Below are 13,878 nucleotides of genomic sequence, written 5' to 3'. Positions count from 1 at the left end.
TGTGGAATAATACTCCAGTTTCCTCTTCAGAACAAAGGCCAATCAGCCCAGACAACACCAAACACTACTGCCTATGGACTCAGAGGTATGAGGAGTCTCAAGTGTACCTGAAGCCATCTTAACTTCCAGTGCAATGGAATCACTGTTGTGTCTTTTGGTGAGAAGTATTTCTCTTAGAAGACCTCTAGTCCAGAAAAGCATAAATTCTGGAAACAGGAAGCAATAATTTTGTTAATTGCTATTACTAAGGGTAGTAGTGAATGATGTGACTCCCATTTCCATCCCTTGATTCCTGGGCCCGTAAATCCTGGGTGTTGGAGAAACAGAACCATATATTGAATGTTGATACAATAGTACCTACAGCTTTTTGGAGAAATTTGCTTCAGTCCTGCAAGGTATTGCCACATAGCCAGCAGTGTAACTGGGTCTTCAAAAGGCTCTTCCACTGTTCTAAACCAGTTGCTTCAGGATGGTGGGGAACATAGTAATGCTAATAAATTCCATGAGCATGAGCCTATTGCTGCACTTATTTTGCTGTAAAATGAGTTCCTTGATCCAAAGCAATGCTATAAGGAATACCATGACAGCTGATAAGGTATTCTATAAGTACAGGGCTGATATTTGTGACAGAAGTATTGCATGCAGGGGAGGTTAATCCATAGCCAGGGTAAGTATATATATATATATACCGGACAAAATTTGTCTTTTCCATGATGGAAGAAGTCCAGTGTAATCAACCTGCCAGCTGGTAGTTGGTTATTCACCTGGAGGAATGGTGCAGTAGCAAGGGCTCAAAGTTGATCTCTGTTGTTGGCAGATAAGGCACTCAGCGCAGGCCATAGTCAATTCAGCCTTGGTAAGTAGAAGTCCATGTATAATCTACACGTTTTTTGGGCAGAGAAGTCTCTTCACGTACCTCTTCCCAAATTTCTCTGTCATCAATTTTTCTCATTTTTATTTTTTAATTAATTTTTTTAGACAGAGAATGAGAGAGGGCAAGCAGTGGAGAGGGGCAGAAAGGAGAGAGAGAATCTCCATGCTGAGCCAGGGACCATGACCTGAGCCAAAATCAAGAGTCAGATACTCAACTCCCTGAGCCACCTCCTACTAATTTTGAATTATATTACTTCTAAGTCACTGACCATCTAACTAAACTATTGGCCACAGCCCCTAAATAAGTATATAATTGCATCTCTCACCATTTCTCCTTCTAAGCAAAGTGAACAATCAAATGTGCTGCCTAGAGTTCTGCCCACTGAGAGGACTCCCTTCACCATTGTCTGTCAGGGATGTTCCAGAAAGGTGCTGCAGTGTGAGCTGCCCACTTTAGGGTGATGCCTGTATATCATGCAGCACCATCTGTAAGATAGACTCAAGTTTTCTCTTTCTATATAAACTGAGTATAGATAACTTCCCATGGAGCAATAGATACAGTCCAGGAGAAAGAAGGCAGTATAACAGGAATGGGGATGATGGACATTTAAGCCACTTCTTCATGTAACTTGTAGTTTTAGGGTTGTCTCTGGCCCCATCATCTATATATTACTTTCATCTGATGATGGAGTATTGCTGTGCATACCCAATTTTGTGGCTTGGTAGGTCAGATAACATCCAATTCATGATGGGTAGCTCAGGTTGTATGGTAACACAGTGTCCCATGGTCAAACCTTCTGTCTCTGTTAAGGCAAGTAGCAGTACAAAAGCTGTTTCTCAAAAGGAAAGTAGTAATATACAAATTATGGCAGAGCCTTGCTCCAAAATCCTAGAGGATTACACTAAGATTTCCATATAGAAACTTGCCAATGGCTCCAAACAGCATCCTTATGAACTGACAATTCGAGTACCATTGGATGTGATGAAGCATGTCAGGACATCTTATTGTTGCTTTAAATATGCGGTACATTATGGTAATCACACCCATCTTGCCTTTAGTAGTTGAGTGTCACCACTTGGCCATCACCAACCCGGGATCCAATCACTCACACTGCATTTAGGTTTTCTAATTGAGTGGCTCCAGTTCCCACTGTAAAGTCTGGCTTACACAGAGATGTGCAGTCACAGAGCTCTTTAAGGATACTGGGGCTTTCCCCTCACAAATTTATTTCTCAAAGTATTGGTTAAACACCTTTAGACCCTCAGGCGTTGGATATGTAGGGGGCTTAAATGACAAATCCACTCTAACACTTTATTTTCCCTAAACCTCTGAATCGCTTCATCTATATAAATCAAGGGAGGTTGGGCATTTCCAATCATTCCTAGTGAGCCATCTTTTGGTCCATATTTCAGCCAACCAACCCAATAAACTATCAGAACTCTTTCTAACTCCCTGAGTTGCAATATTAAATGCAGATTTGTTTTTCTTAGCTCATATCAATAAATTTGGTCTGGTCCAACTTTATATTCCTTCCACCATGATCCCATACTCTGATTATTCATTCCCACAGATATCCCCAAGATTTCTATCAGTATAAATAAAAAAACCCAACACTTGAGTATTTATTTTGGAGTGTAGTGCACATCCTGGCACCCCCACCAAAATCTTGCTAGTTCTCATTCTTTGATAGTTCCAAACTTATTTTTCCCTCTATCACTAAATTGTTTTCTCTTTATCTTTTACTCTAATTTCTATTTTTTTTTAATTTGGAAGAGAGAGAAAAAGAGAGAGAGAGAGAGAGAGAGAGAGAGAGAGAGAGAGAGAGAGTAAGTGTGTGAGTGGGGGATGGGTAAAGGGAGAGAGAGAATCTCAAGCAGGCTTCATGCCCAGCAGAACCTGATGTGGGGCTTAATCCCACAATCCCAGGATCATGACCTGAGCCAAAATCAAGAGTCAGATGCTCAATCAACTGAGCCACCCAGATGCCCCTCCAACCTCTTCTTTTAATCAGCTTCTTAGTTTCAGAGTGTCATAGGACTCAGTTTTCAGACTTCTTCTTTTCCCATCCACATTAATTTCCATTGGTGATTTGTTTTAGTCTCAAATGTACAATTATCTCTGCTTGTATGTTCAACAGACATGTAAAACATGATTCACCAAAAGTAAGCAGCTGTCCCTGCCCTGCCCCTGAATATTTTCAAAATATGTGTCATCTAGTGTTCTTAGCTCAGTTGATGGAAAACCCATCCTTCCAACTGCTTAGGCTAAAAACCTTACAAGTTATCCTCGACTCTTCTCATTCTTTCCAACTCCACATGGCATCACAAAATCTAAAACATTACCATTTCTCACCACCTCCATGTGCTTTGTTCATGACATAACTTAAGGGCATAAGACAGTGCCTGAGACATAGTATACTCTGAAAAGACATGTAAATGGATTTCCATGTTTCCTCATATAAAAGTGAACCAAAATGGATGTTGGGCATGATTCATTTTGGGAGGGATGCAAAGGGGAAATGGTAGGTCAGTTTAAATGGAAAAAGAATGTCAAGATCATTTTGCAAATCTTCCTACAGTAATAAGGATTTTGGATTTCAGCCCAGATATACTGTAAAAAATTATTTGGAATTTTTAAGACTTTAAACTATAAGGTTGTCCCCTCTTGTATGTGATTTTGCTTTCTTTGGTTTCAGTTACCCATATTCAACTGTGGTCTAGAAGCGGATGGTCCTCCTTTTGACATATCGTCAAAAAGTAGTAGTCTAACACTACGTCACAATGCCTATGCTGTTCACCTCATTTCATCTCATCACATAAGCATTTTATCATCGCACATCATCATAAGAGCGAGTACAGTACATTAAGATATTTTGAGAGACCATATATACCCAACTTTTATTGCAGTATATTGTTATAACTGTTCTATTTTTATTATTGTTGTTAATCTCTTACTGTGCCTATGTAATAAACTTTATCATAGGCTTGTAGGTATGAAAAAACATGGTATATATAGGGTTCTATACTACATGTGGTTTCAGGAGTCTCCTGAGTGTCTTGGAAAGTATCTCCTGAGGATAAGTGTACTAAGTGTACTAAGTGTTGAGTCTAATGTACTAGTGTACTAAGGGGGCTAGTGTACTAAGACTTGAGTCGGAACAGCATCATCGAGCCCCAAAGCTGAAACTACTATGAAAATAAATTCCCTCATTAAAAGGAGGAACTCTATATTTTTGCAATGGAAAATACTGCTCATTAAAATGTTTAAAATGTCAGCTGTTTCTTAAATTATATTAATTAGAGACAATGCCAAACACTTTTATTATGTTTCACATTCATCCTAATTAAAAAAAAAAAGTCCAATTTTCACTTGAAAGTAAGTTTCCTAAGGCTCATCCAAGGGATGTCAGCAAAAAGAAAAAAAAAGGATGTCAAAAAATAAAACTGTGCAGTATTTTGTGTATTAATGTCTAAGAAAGTTATATGAACCCACTGGGATCAAACACACACAATATACTTTTTTTTTTTTTTAATATTGTGATTCCACTGTCAAAATATTAAGCACAGAAAATAAGCTCTTATTTCTGTTCTATGAACAGAACATTCTTAAATCATTTCCTTAGTCATTTATTAAAGAAATAGGCTCTGCAGAGCACTCAGGTCTAAAAATATGTGCTGAGTTCTGGAGAATACAAGTAAGTACGAAGCTTCTTGATGGTATACGAAATGAGGATGAAAATACCATCTGTATGTTCACTATTATCCCCCTAACACCTATTAGGTTTTGGCACATAGTAGATGCTCCAAAAATAAATGTCAAAATGCTGAAAATTTATTTGATATAATAAGTTACGCACCTGTAAAGATTAACTGAAATTCTTCTACTATTTATAATTAAGTCCTCATATTGGCACTTGTAACTTTTTCAAGTATTTTCCTAAGTTGTCTCATTTGATTTTAATAACTCCATAGAACAGAGAACTTTTATTTTACTAATTAGGATACATTAATTGATTTGTCTAAATTCACATAGCAGAACCACTAAAACTCAGACCCATACTTCTTTTTTTTGTTCCCAGTAGATCATATTTTCTATATGATATATATTGTAAGACATATAAACTAAGGAAAAAACACCCCCTCTGAGTTGTTATTCTCAAATACAGTTTCCCCTCACACTGTTGAAGCAATTCAAAAATATCTAAATCCAATTTTTCCAGTAAACAATCAATATCTCATACTTACTTTACTATTTCCCTATCATAATATTTAGATATTATTGTATGAAATATGGAGTAAAAATAGACTTATTTGAATAACTTGTTTCCTGATCATTTTCATTCTTCAGATCTGAGTAGCTTAAGACCATTAGAAAGAGGAGGATAATTAAGTCTCCCTTAATATTCTGAATAATTCTTTTGAATTATCTTATTTTCCTACAAAATCCCTATGAGATAGGCATCAAAATACCCTATTATTTTGATGATAATAGAGAGGCCTTGAAAGTTCAAGTGACTTTTCCAAGTTAAGGACTAAAAGAAAAACTGGAACAGGGGCAATCTGAATTCAAAGCCCTCCAAATTTTAACCTCATGCATGCTTACCTGAGTACTTTTGCTTCTGTGTGTCTTCCTAGAATATATATGCAAACATAAATGCAATGACTATCTTTCCACATTTTTACTCTTCTGGTCCTGCTTGGTAAATTATTTGCTCCCCATATATACCTATACAAATATAGTTATTCAGCCTCATAATACAGGACCAAGGATGAATCTTACATGAGAAAGAGAGAGAAAGAGGGAAAGAAATTCTTTGATAGTTCTGTAGCCCCAACAATGAATCAATCACTATGCTCCTCCTGCCTGTATTTTGCTGGATTCCATTTTCTAAGTGAATGCAATCTGGTAGTAAGTTGCCTTCCTTGACATTACTCGCATTTAAGGATACCTTCCTATGCCTATGGTCACTGAAATAGGTGACTGAACATCAGTTTCTATCCTTCCAATATTGAGTCCCTGAAATCTGATGCAAAATACTTTTAGGCCATAGAACGTGATATATCAGTATCAATTGGCATTAAAACACAAAGGTTGGTTTTAAATCATCAGACAAGAATAGTTAGGATAAAGTTAAATATGCAAGAAATATTACATATATCTGGAAAGTCTTATTAAACTAAGTTCAGAAGTAGCAATTGAACAAAATTGATGGATTAATGATGAATCAAGAAATGTGGTATAGAATTTGGAGACATAATGCAGTTGAAAACTACATCCCTGATTTGGCTGAATAATTTTCAAAAACATATTTTTACATAAGCAACTGGAATTGTGTGATATAGCCAGGTATCAGGGGAAAGAAAGGCTAAGAGAGATGAGCTGGTAGTAACCTGTACTGAGATGAGAATTTCTGACACAAAAAACATATGTTTGAGGAATAATAGCAGAGTGTTCTTCAAAATCAGGCTATATTAAAGTGAGCAATCGTTGGGTGGCTGGGTGGCTCAGCTGGTTAAGTCTCAGACTTTGGTTCAGGTCTTGATCTAATGGTTTGTGAGTTCGAGCCCCGTGACAGGCTCTGTGCTGACAGCTCAGAGCCTGGAGCCTCCTTTGGATTCTGTGTCTCCTTCTCTCTTTGCCCCTTTCCTGTTCACACTCTGTCTCTCTGTCTCTCTCTCAAAAATAAATGGACACTGAAAAAAAAAGTGACCAATCAAAAACTTGTATGTCCAAAGCTTGGAATTATATGAATGCAGAATTGTAATGGGAATATGATATTCATTTTCTCACATTTTCTGTTATCCCAACCTTGAAAAGTCATAGCTATCAGTACATGTTCCAGTCAGTTAACATATTTTTAAATGTTATAGAGAATAATAATGATTAGTACTAGTCAGGATTCTCCAGAGAAAGAGAGGCAATAGGATATATAGAACAATATAGAATATATGGATCTATCATATATCTATATATCGATCTATCTATAAATGAAGAGTTTTGTTTAAAATAATTGGCTCAGAGGATTATGTCATCAGCAAGTGAAAAATCTGTAGGGTAGATTGGCAGGCTGGAGACCCAGAAAAGAGTCAGTGCCGTGGTTCAAGTCTGAAGGCCTACAATCTAAAGATCTAGTTAAAAGCTGATGCAGTTCAAGTCTGAAGGCTGTCTGCTGCAGAATTCCCTCTTGCTTGGGGGGAAGTCATCCTTTTTTCATTTACAACTTCAACTGATTGGATGTGGTCTACCCATATTATGAAGGACAATCCACTTTACTAAGTCTACCAATTTAAATGCTAACCTCATGCCAAAACACACTTACAGAAACATTCAGAATAATTTTTGACTGAATATGTGGGCACCATGGCCCAGCCAGTTTGACATGTAAAACTAACCATCATAGGAGTTCAAAGGTCTCAACCATAATTCTTGAGTACAAATTATATGACAATTTACTAATATTGTGGCAACAGTTCCTTTTGCCCATAAAATGAGGAAAAACTTACTTCCTTTGATAGTACTATTATAAAAAAAAGGCAATAATAAATATAAATGTTCCTACCACAACATCTGGCACATTTTGGTATTTGATGAATAACAGACTCATCATTTGTTAATAGCTTTGCATGTTTGCGCTTCACCTGAATGAACTTTTCTTGACCTTCCTTTTCTGGAATAAAACCTAGATAGATCTTATCCTGTTTTTAGTTTTTGTGCTAAAGCTCTCACTTTCTACTTCTCTTATGCAATGAAATGAATCTCCTAATAATCAATCCATTAGATTTCTATTTCTAATTCTCTACCTTAAATTAGCATACTCCTGCCTTCTAATTAGACCTAAGGAGTCCATGAACTGGTTAGACAGGGTAACCTTTGAATGTAGCCTAGCTAATATTACATTTTCATATTAAAACAGAAACACCCAAATTATCTACATTTAAAAAATTGCATTTAACTGCATAACGTATGTGTTATCTATAGGCCAAAAGCAATGAGGGACTTCCAACACTGCAAATATTTAAAACTATAAGGACCATGTACCCAGGGGGGGAAAAAAGACATTTACTCTATATCAATGAGTTCAGATTCACAATTCTAAACGTGGATGCCTATTTGGAAGCAATTAATAAAATATACCCAAACTCTGAATGACTATATCGTTTCTGACCCATTTATAATAAAAATAAATCTACTGACAGGTTTGAAGTTTTCTGAGTCTGAAAATCCTAGAAGTCTGGTCCTTTTTTTTTTTCTTTCTCTTTTAGTTGCCCTTGGCAATATTGGCAATTTAGATATCCATTTGGTCTTTCTAAGTAAGTGAGGTCCACATTTATACCTGAAGTCCCAACCCTACCTTTGACTGACACACTACCAGTCTGCAGCACATAGTGAATATGGCCTTAATACGGTGACATTAAGTACATTAAGAACAAAGAAAGACCAATTCAATTCATTATCTTAACACAAATAAAAATCTCTACCTGAATTATTATTTTCTCATTTACCTCACTTAAACTTTGAATCATTCTTAATTCATCCTATCTTTGGTTTCCTTTTGCTCCATCACCATCTATATTCAACAGGCTAAAATCTCTATATTTGCTATGACTCTTGAGTTTTTCCCCTTAACCTATTATTAGTTAGTCTCCACTGACTTCATTAAGCACTTATTACTACACCTCCCAATAAGAATGAATTGTGTCACTCATATAATCAAGTCTTAAACCAATGTTACCTGTATTTCTCTGCAAATAGCGAGGTTTTACAGATTGAACCCTTAATCATACTGTAGATTTCCTGTTAATTCATCTGTGATTTCAAAAGGGGGATTTGGCCTTCATTTTAGCAGGGGATCTAATCTTCTTCCTTTTAGCTTCACATGGGTCTTTGACACTTTTTTCCTGAACCGTGATCTTTAAATTATAGGCTCATCTAGGCTGCTGTGAGCACAGAACATGCCCTCAAATTACAAGTCTATTTGTGCTGGTTGGCAAGTGCATTTATTAGCATTAATGTATCAATTATTTTTAATTAGTTCTTAGAACTTCTCTTTCACCAATAGTAAAGTCATTAGCTGCAATTTGCAAATGAAAATGATCACAATGTTTCCCATGCCCCACATAATAGTGCCTTTCATTATCTAACCCAGAAAACCACTTATTATTTTCGCTTATTTTAGTCCCTTTTTTTTGTTATCTGTTAGCCTAACAACCTATGGAAATCTTAACAATGTGGCAAAAGTTTCCTAATTGCCCCTTCCACCCCATACTGATATCAGGGTGAATTCCAACCTCCTCTATTCTTTGTCTAGTTTATTTCTGTATAGCTGAAACAACAAAACACTTTTTTGAAAGCAATAACAAGAACATGACCAAAAAATCCCACCTTTGGAACTGACAGTAGTTTGCATTCAAGACCAGAAAGAAGGAACATCTTCAAACCTCCACTGCCTACATCATTTCAGGTCATAGTGATTATAATCTTTTCATTTAGGGCAATTCGTTGTATATTTAGTTTAAAAGTGATTAATTTTTGAATTTCATTTTAATATCTTAAATGCTTTAGCAATCACAAAAAACATTTATTTGCCAGAACATCTGGTTTATATTTGAGGCAGAAGATAGTATCACAAATGTATACCAGGAATAAATTAAATGTAGAACCAAAAGATCCAGTTTTCTATACAAAAAGGTCTCAGATTAACTCATGAACTAATAACAAAATTAACAAGTGGTTCACCTAACACTTAATTTAACATTAAAAATCAAACTTAAATCATTGAATTATGAATCAAGGTTAATTTACAATAACTTATTTATTGAAGCTCAGTTAAAGGTAGTTTATGTGAAACAACACTACATATAGTTTACTTGAATAAGCTAGAATATCTGAAAGTCTCCGAACAGAAATTTAACTTGATTCATATTTTTGATTAGGGTTCAAAGTTATCACAAAGTTGTATGTGGTAGCAAATGTTATTTCAAAGACTTTCAACCCATGCTCCTTGGAGTAGATTTGGGTAAGCAGTTATAGGTTATACACAGAAAGTCTTAAACACAGAGCCAAGTCACTTTCTTTATTACTTACATTTTTAAAACATATTTATTCAATCTCAATAGTTTGAGGCGAAATACATAATAGCCAGTGAATACACAATTCCTCAAAACTTTCCAGTGACCTCATCAATGTCAATAGATAATTAGACAAGATTAAAATCAAACTCCACTGATTTCTGTTGCAGTAAATGCTACTGTAACAATAAGATGTCATATCCAATAAATAAGAATCCATCATTAAGTCAATCAATACATATACTGAATGTCTTTTTTGTAAGCTAAATTTTAAACAAAAGCAAATAATATGATAAATATATGTCAATAACCACATAGAAAAAAATGAAGTAGATACTCAATAATACCAGGAAGGTGAATCATGTTCAAAATGTATCGGTTCTAGTGGGAACAAATATGGAAAAACCCAAGAACTGGGAATAAAGAAAAGAGAGCGGGCATTTACACAGTACAAGTGATGTTTCCTGATGTAGTTTAAGCTATGCAATTTACAGCCTTAAATTCAGTCTCCACCAGACTGATGTGGTAAGCATCCTTCCAGTTACATTTACAGATAAGGAGTAGACCTAGGGCATTTAAAGAAGTCACCCAGGATTACACAGGATGGGAAGAAGAATGCTCAACTTGGAATCAGCTCTGTTTTTCTTTAAAGTCATTCTCCCTTGATGTTTAAGAATATGGATAACAAAGAAATTGGCTGGCTGGAGCAGTTATCTAATACTTTAAAAAGTAGGAAACCTTCAGAAACAAGGATAGGAAGAATAGAAAATTTTTTGTATCTAGAAAGAATTTAATTTAGACTACTGTTGGTCCACAAATTGGCCCCTACACATGGAGGGCAAAGAGGGACCAATGAAAAAGTAGACCACTCCAGATTGGTAGGTGGCAGGTTTCATAAGCAAAGGTTTGTCTTGTGCTGTCACAAGATGAGTAGGTCTCTGTACCTGCCCAAAAATGTACATTAAAATGAAAAGCTTTTGCACAGCAAAGAAAACCATCGACAAAACAAATAGAAAACACATTAAATAGGAGAATATATTTGCAAATGACTTATCTGATAAGGGGTTAATATCCAAAATATATAAAGAACTTAAAAAACTCAACACCAAAAAACCATAAATAATCCAACTAAAAAATGGGCAGAAGACATGAACAGACATTTATTGAAAGAAGACATACAGATGGACAACAGACACATGAAATAATGACATCACTCATCAACAGGGAATGCAAATCAAAACCACCATGAGATATCACCTCGCATCTGTCAGAATTGCTAACATGAAAAAGACAGGAAACAACAAAAGCTGGAGAAGATTTGCAAAAAAAGGAAACTTTGTGTGATGTTGATGGAAATGTAAACTGGTGCAGCCACTGTGGAAATAGTATGGAAGTTCCTCAAGAAATTCAAGAAAGAATTACCATATGATCCAGTAATTCTATTGAGTATTTACCCAAAGAAAATGAAAATGCTAATTCAAAAAGATAAATGCACCCCTGTGTTTTTTGTTGATGTTGTTTATTTGTTTTTCAGCATTATTTTACAATAGCCAAGATATGGAAGTAAGCTGTGTCCATTAATAAATGAATGAATAAAAAGGTGATGTGTGTATACGTGTGTGTGTGTGTGTGTGTGTGTGTGTGTGTGTGCGTGTGTGATATTACTCAGCCACAAATAAAGAATGAAATCTTGCCATTTGCAACAATATAGATGGATCTAGAGGGTATAATGCTAAGTGAAACAAGTCAGAGAAAGACAAATACCATAATGATTTCACTCATGTGTGGAATTTAAGAAATTAAACAAATGAACGAAGAAAAAGAAACAAAACCAGATTCTTAAATATAGAGAACTGGTGGTTGTCAGAGGGGCAATGGGTGGGGGGATGGGTGAAATAGGTGAAGGGGATTAAGAGTACACTTATCACAATGAACAGAGTAATTTACAGAATTGATGAGTCACTATAGTGTATACCTGAAACTAATACAACACTGTATCTTAATTATAGTGGAATTTATTAAAAAATTTAAATATACAAAGAGGCCCTAACTGAGTTCAGTCATAAATACCATACAGATGGTCTCAAAAACACATTGCTCTCTTAAGGCTGCACCCTTGAAAACAGCTCTGGCTGTGGGTATGGTTGAGAGAACATACATTCCAAGGGGATACATAACCTCCCATTTGCTTGGGTCTAGCTCACAGATGAACTGGTAGTCATGTCCTCTCAATGACATCATCCAAAATTTACTTGGAATAGACTCAAAAATTTCAAAAATATCTCTTTTTCTCAGGTCTGCAGTCATTCATTTAATCTTTCCTTTTTCCTTTATTTACTCAACAATTATGTTATTATGTCCAGTTAAACATAAGACAAAAATAACTAAATTTGAGCATTGGATGAGTCCCTCTACATAGCAGCCAATGTGCCTGGTGCCTTACAAAACACATTATCTCATTAAATCTTCACTAGGACACTGTGAGTTATACCATATTGTTCCTGAGTCTCAGAAAGTCAACAGGATAAAGGAAATATAAATCCAGTAAGGACATATCTCCCCTCTTTGATGTAAGGAAAAAAATCAAGTGATTATCTTCTTCCAGGGAACTATTTGGTTCCCTGACAGTATGGTACTCCATTAGGAACCCAGTGTTAAACACCACTGCCAGAAAATTAAACACTTAACAAACTCTGGTCAGCTTTAGAAAGCCAAGGAATAGTCTTCATTCCTGCTATCATGGCCACTTTGTCCATTAGCTAATTTGATCATCCTGGGAATGCTGGAAAAAGTATCTTGGTAGAGAGAAGTTCACTGAGTTATCAAAAGCAGGTTTTGATAAGTGTTACATGTGGGTCATGCTTAGACTCATGTTCAGTATCATACTGAGATGTTTATTTACATGTTTTTCCTCAAAGTTATGTATGGAAAATTCTCCATTTTTTTTTGTTCCAATTCCTTGACCATTTATACAAAGTATTAGATACTTCCATTTTATCAGAGAAAATTCAACATTAAAGAATATCAGTTGTCTGAGGCATAATGGACAAGAAGCTATTCTGCTGACTGAACAAATTTCCTTTCTCCATTTTCTATAAGCAAAGTTCACTTCTGGGTGAAACTCTGATGCCACTTTAATTAACCTGAAAATGGTACCAGTACATTATGCAATATCATCTCTAAACCAGGTTTATTTTGTTTTTCTACCTTAGTTAACTGGTAATGGAAAATTACCTTGAGACGACCAACATTCCAAACTTCAACAGTCTTTTAAAACGTTTTCTTAAGGATCACAATGCTTACATCGCCAGTTTATATTAGAAGACTTTAGTTTCTGTATCCACATTGTAACTATTTGGGGGAGTGGGAGTGGCATAATAATGCATCCAACTTTATTATCTTGTGATTCATCCCTCTACTAATCTCCTTTTAGTAGGCCCTTATTTCATCTTGATCTGCATTAACTTACTTATACACAGATAGAAATTAATCTGCTTGAATGAAAATGGACTTTGGTACACACACACACACACACACACACACACACACAATTTCCAATTCAAATTTAGCTAAACTATATACTCCTTCCTCTTTCAGAAAACATCCTAAAACCCACTCCATCCTCACAATTCCGAGGTTTTAGTTAATTGCTATATTTCTTTTCCTGAATAGTCTTTTCTTTTTACAATATATCTGCATTTGACAGTGTGGAAGAAACTAGGATACAACTACAATTACAGATACAGTCATAACAAATAATAAGGAAATGAGAGATGTATGTAGGTACCTATTATTAGAGAACCCCTAAGATGAGGGAATAACATTTTTAACAGAAAATGCTCAGAAAAGGAAGGGAGAACTTCTTCATATGGGAAGATAATGCAGAAGAAGATTTTTACAATTTAGGGAACCCCAGATTCTCCCACAAAACACTAT

Source organism: Prionailurus bengalensis, chromosome A3, assembly GCF_016509475.1.
Source record: "Prionailurus bengalensis isolate Pbe53 chromosome A3, Fcat_Pben_1.1_paternal_pri, whole genome shotgun sequence".
NCBI classification, from domain to species: domain Eukaryota; kingdom Metazoa; phylum Chordata; class Mammalia; order Carnivora; family Felidae; genus Prionailurus; species Prionailurus bengalensis.
The sequence above is the reverse complement of the archived record's forward strand: the minus strand, read 5'-3'. Positions refer to the sequence as shown.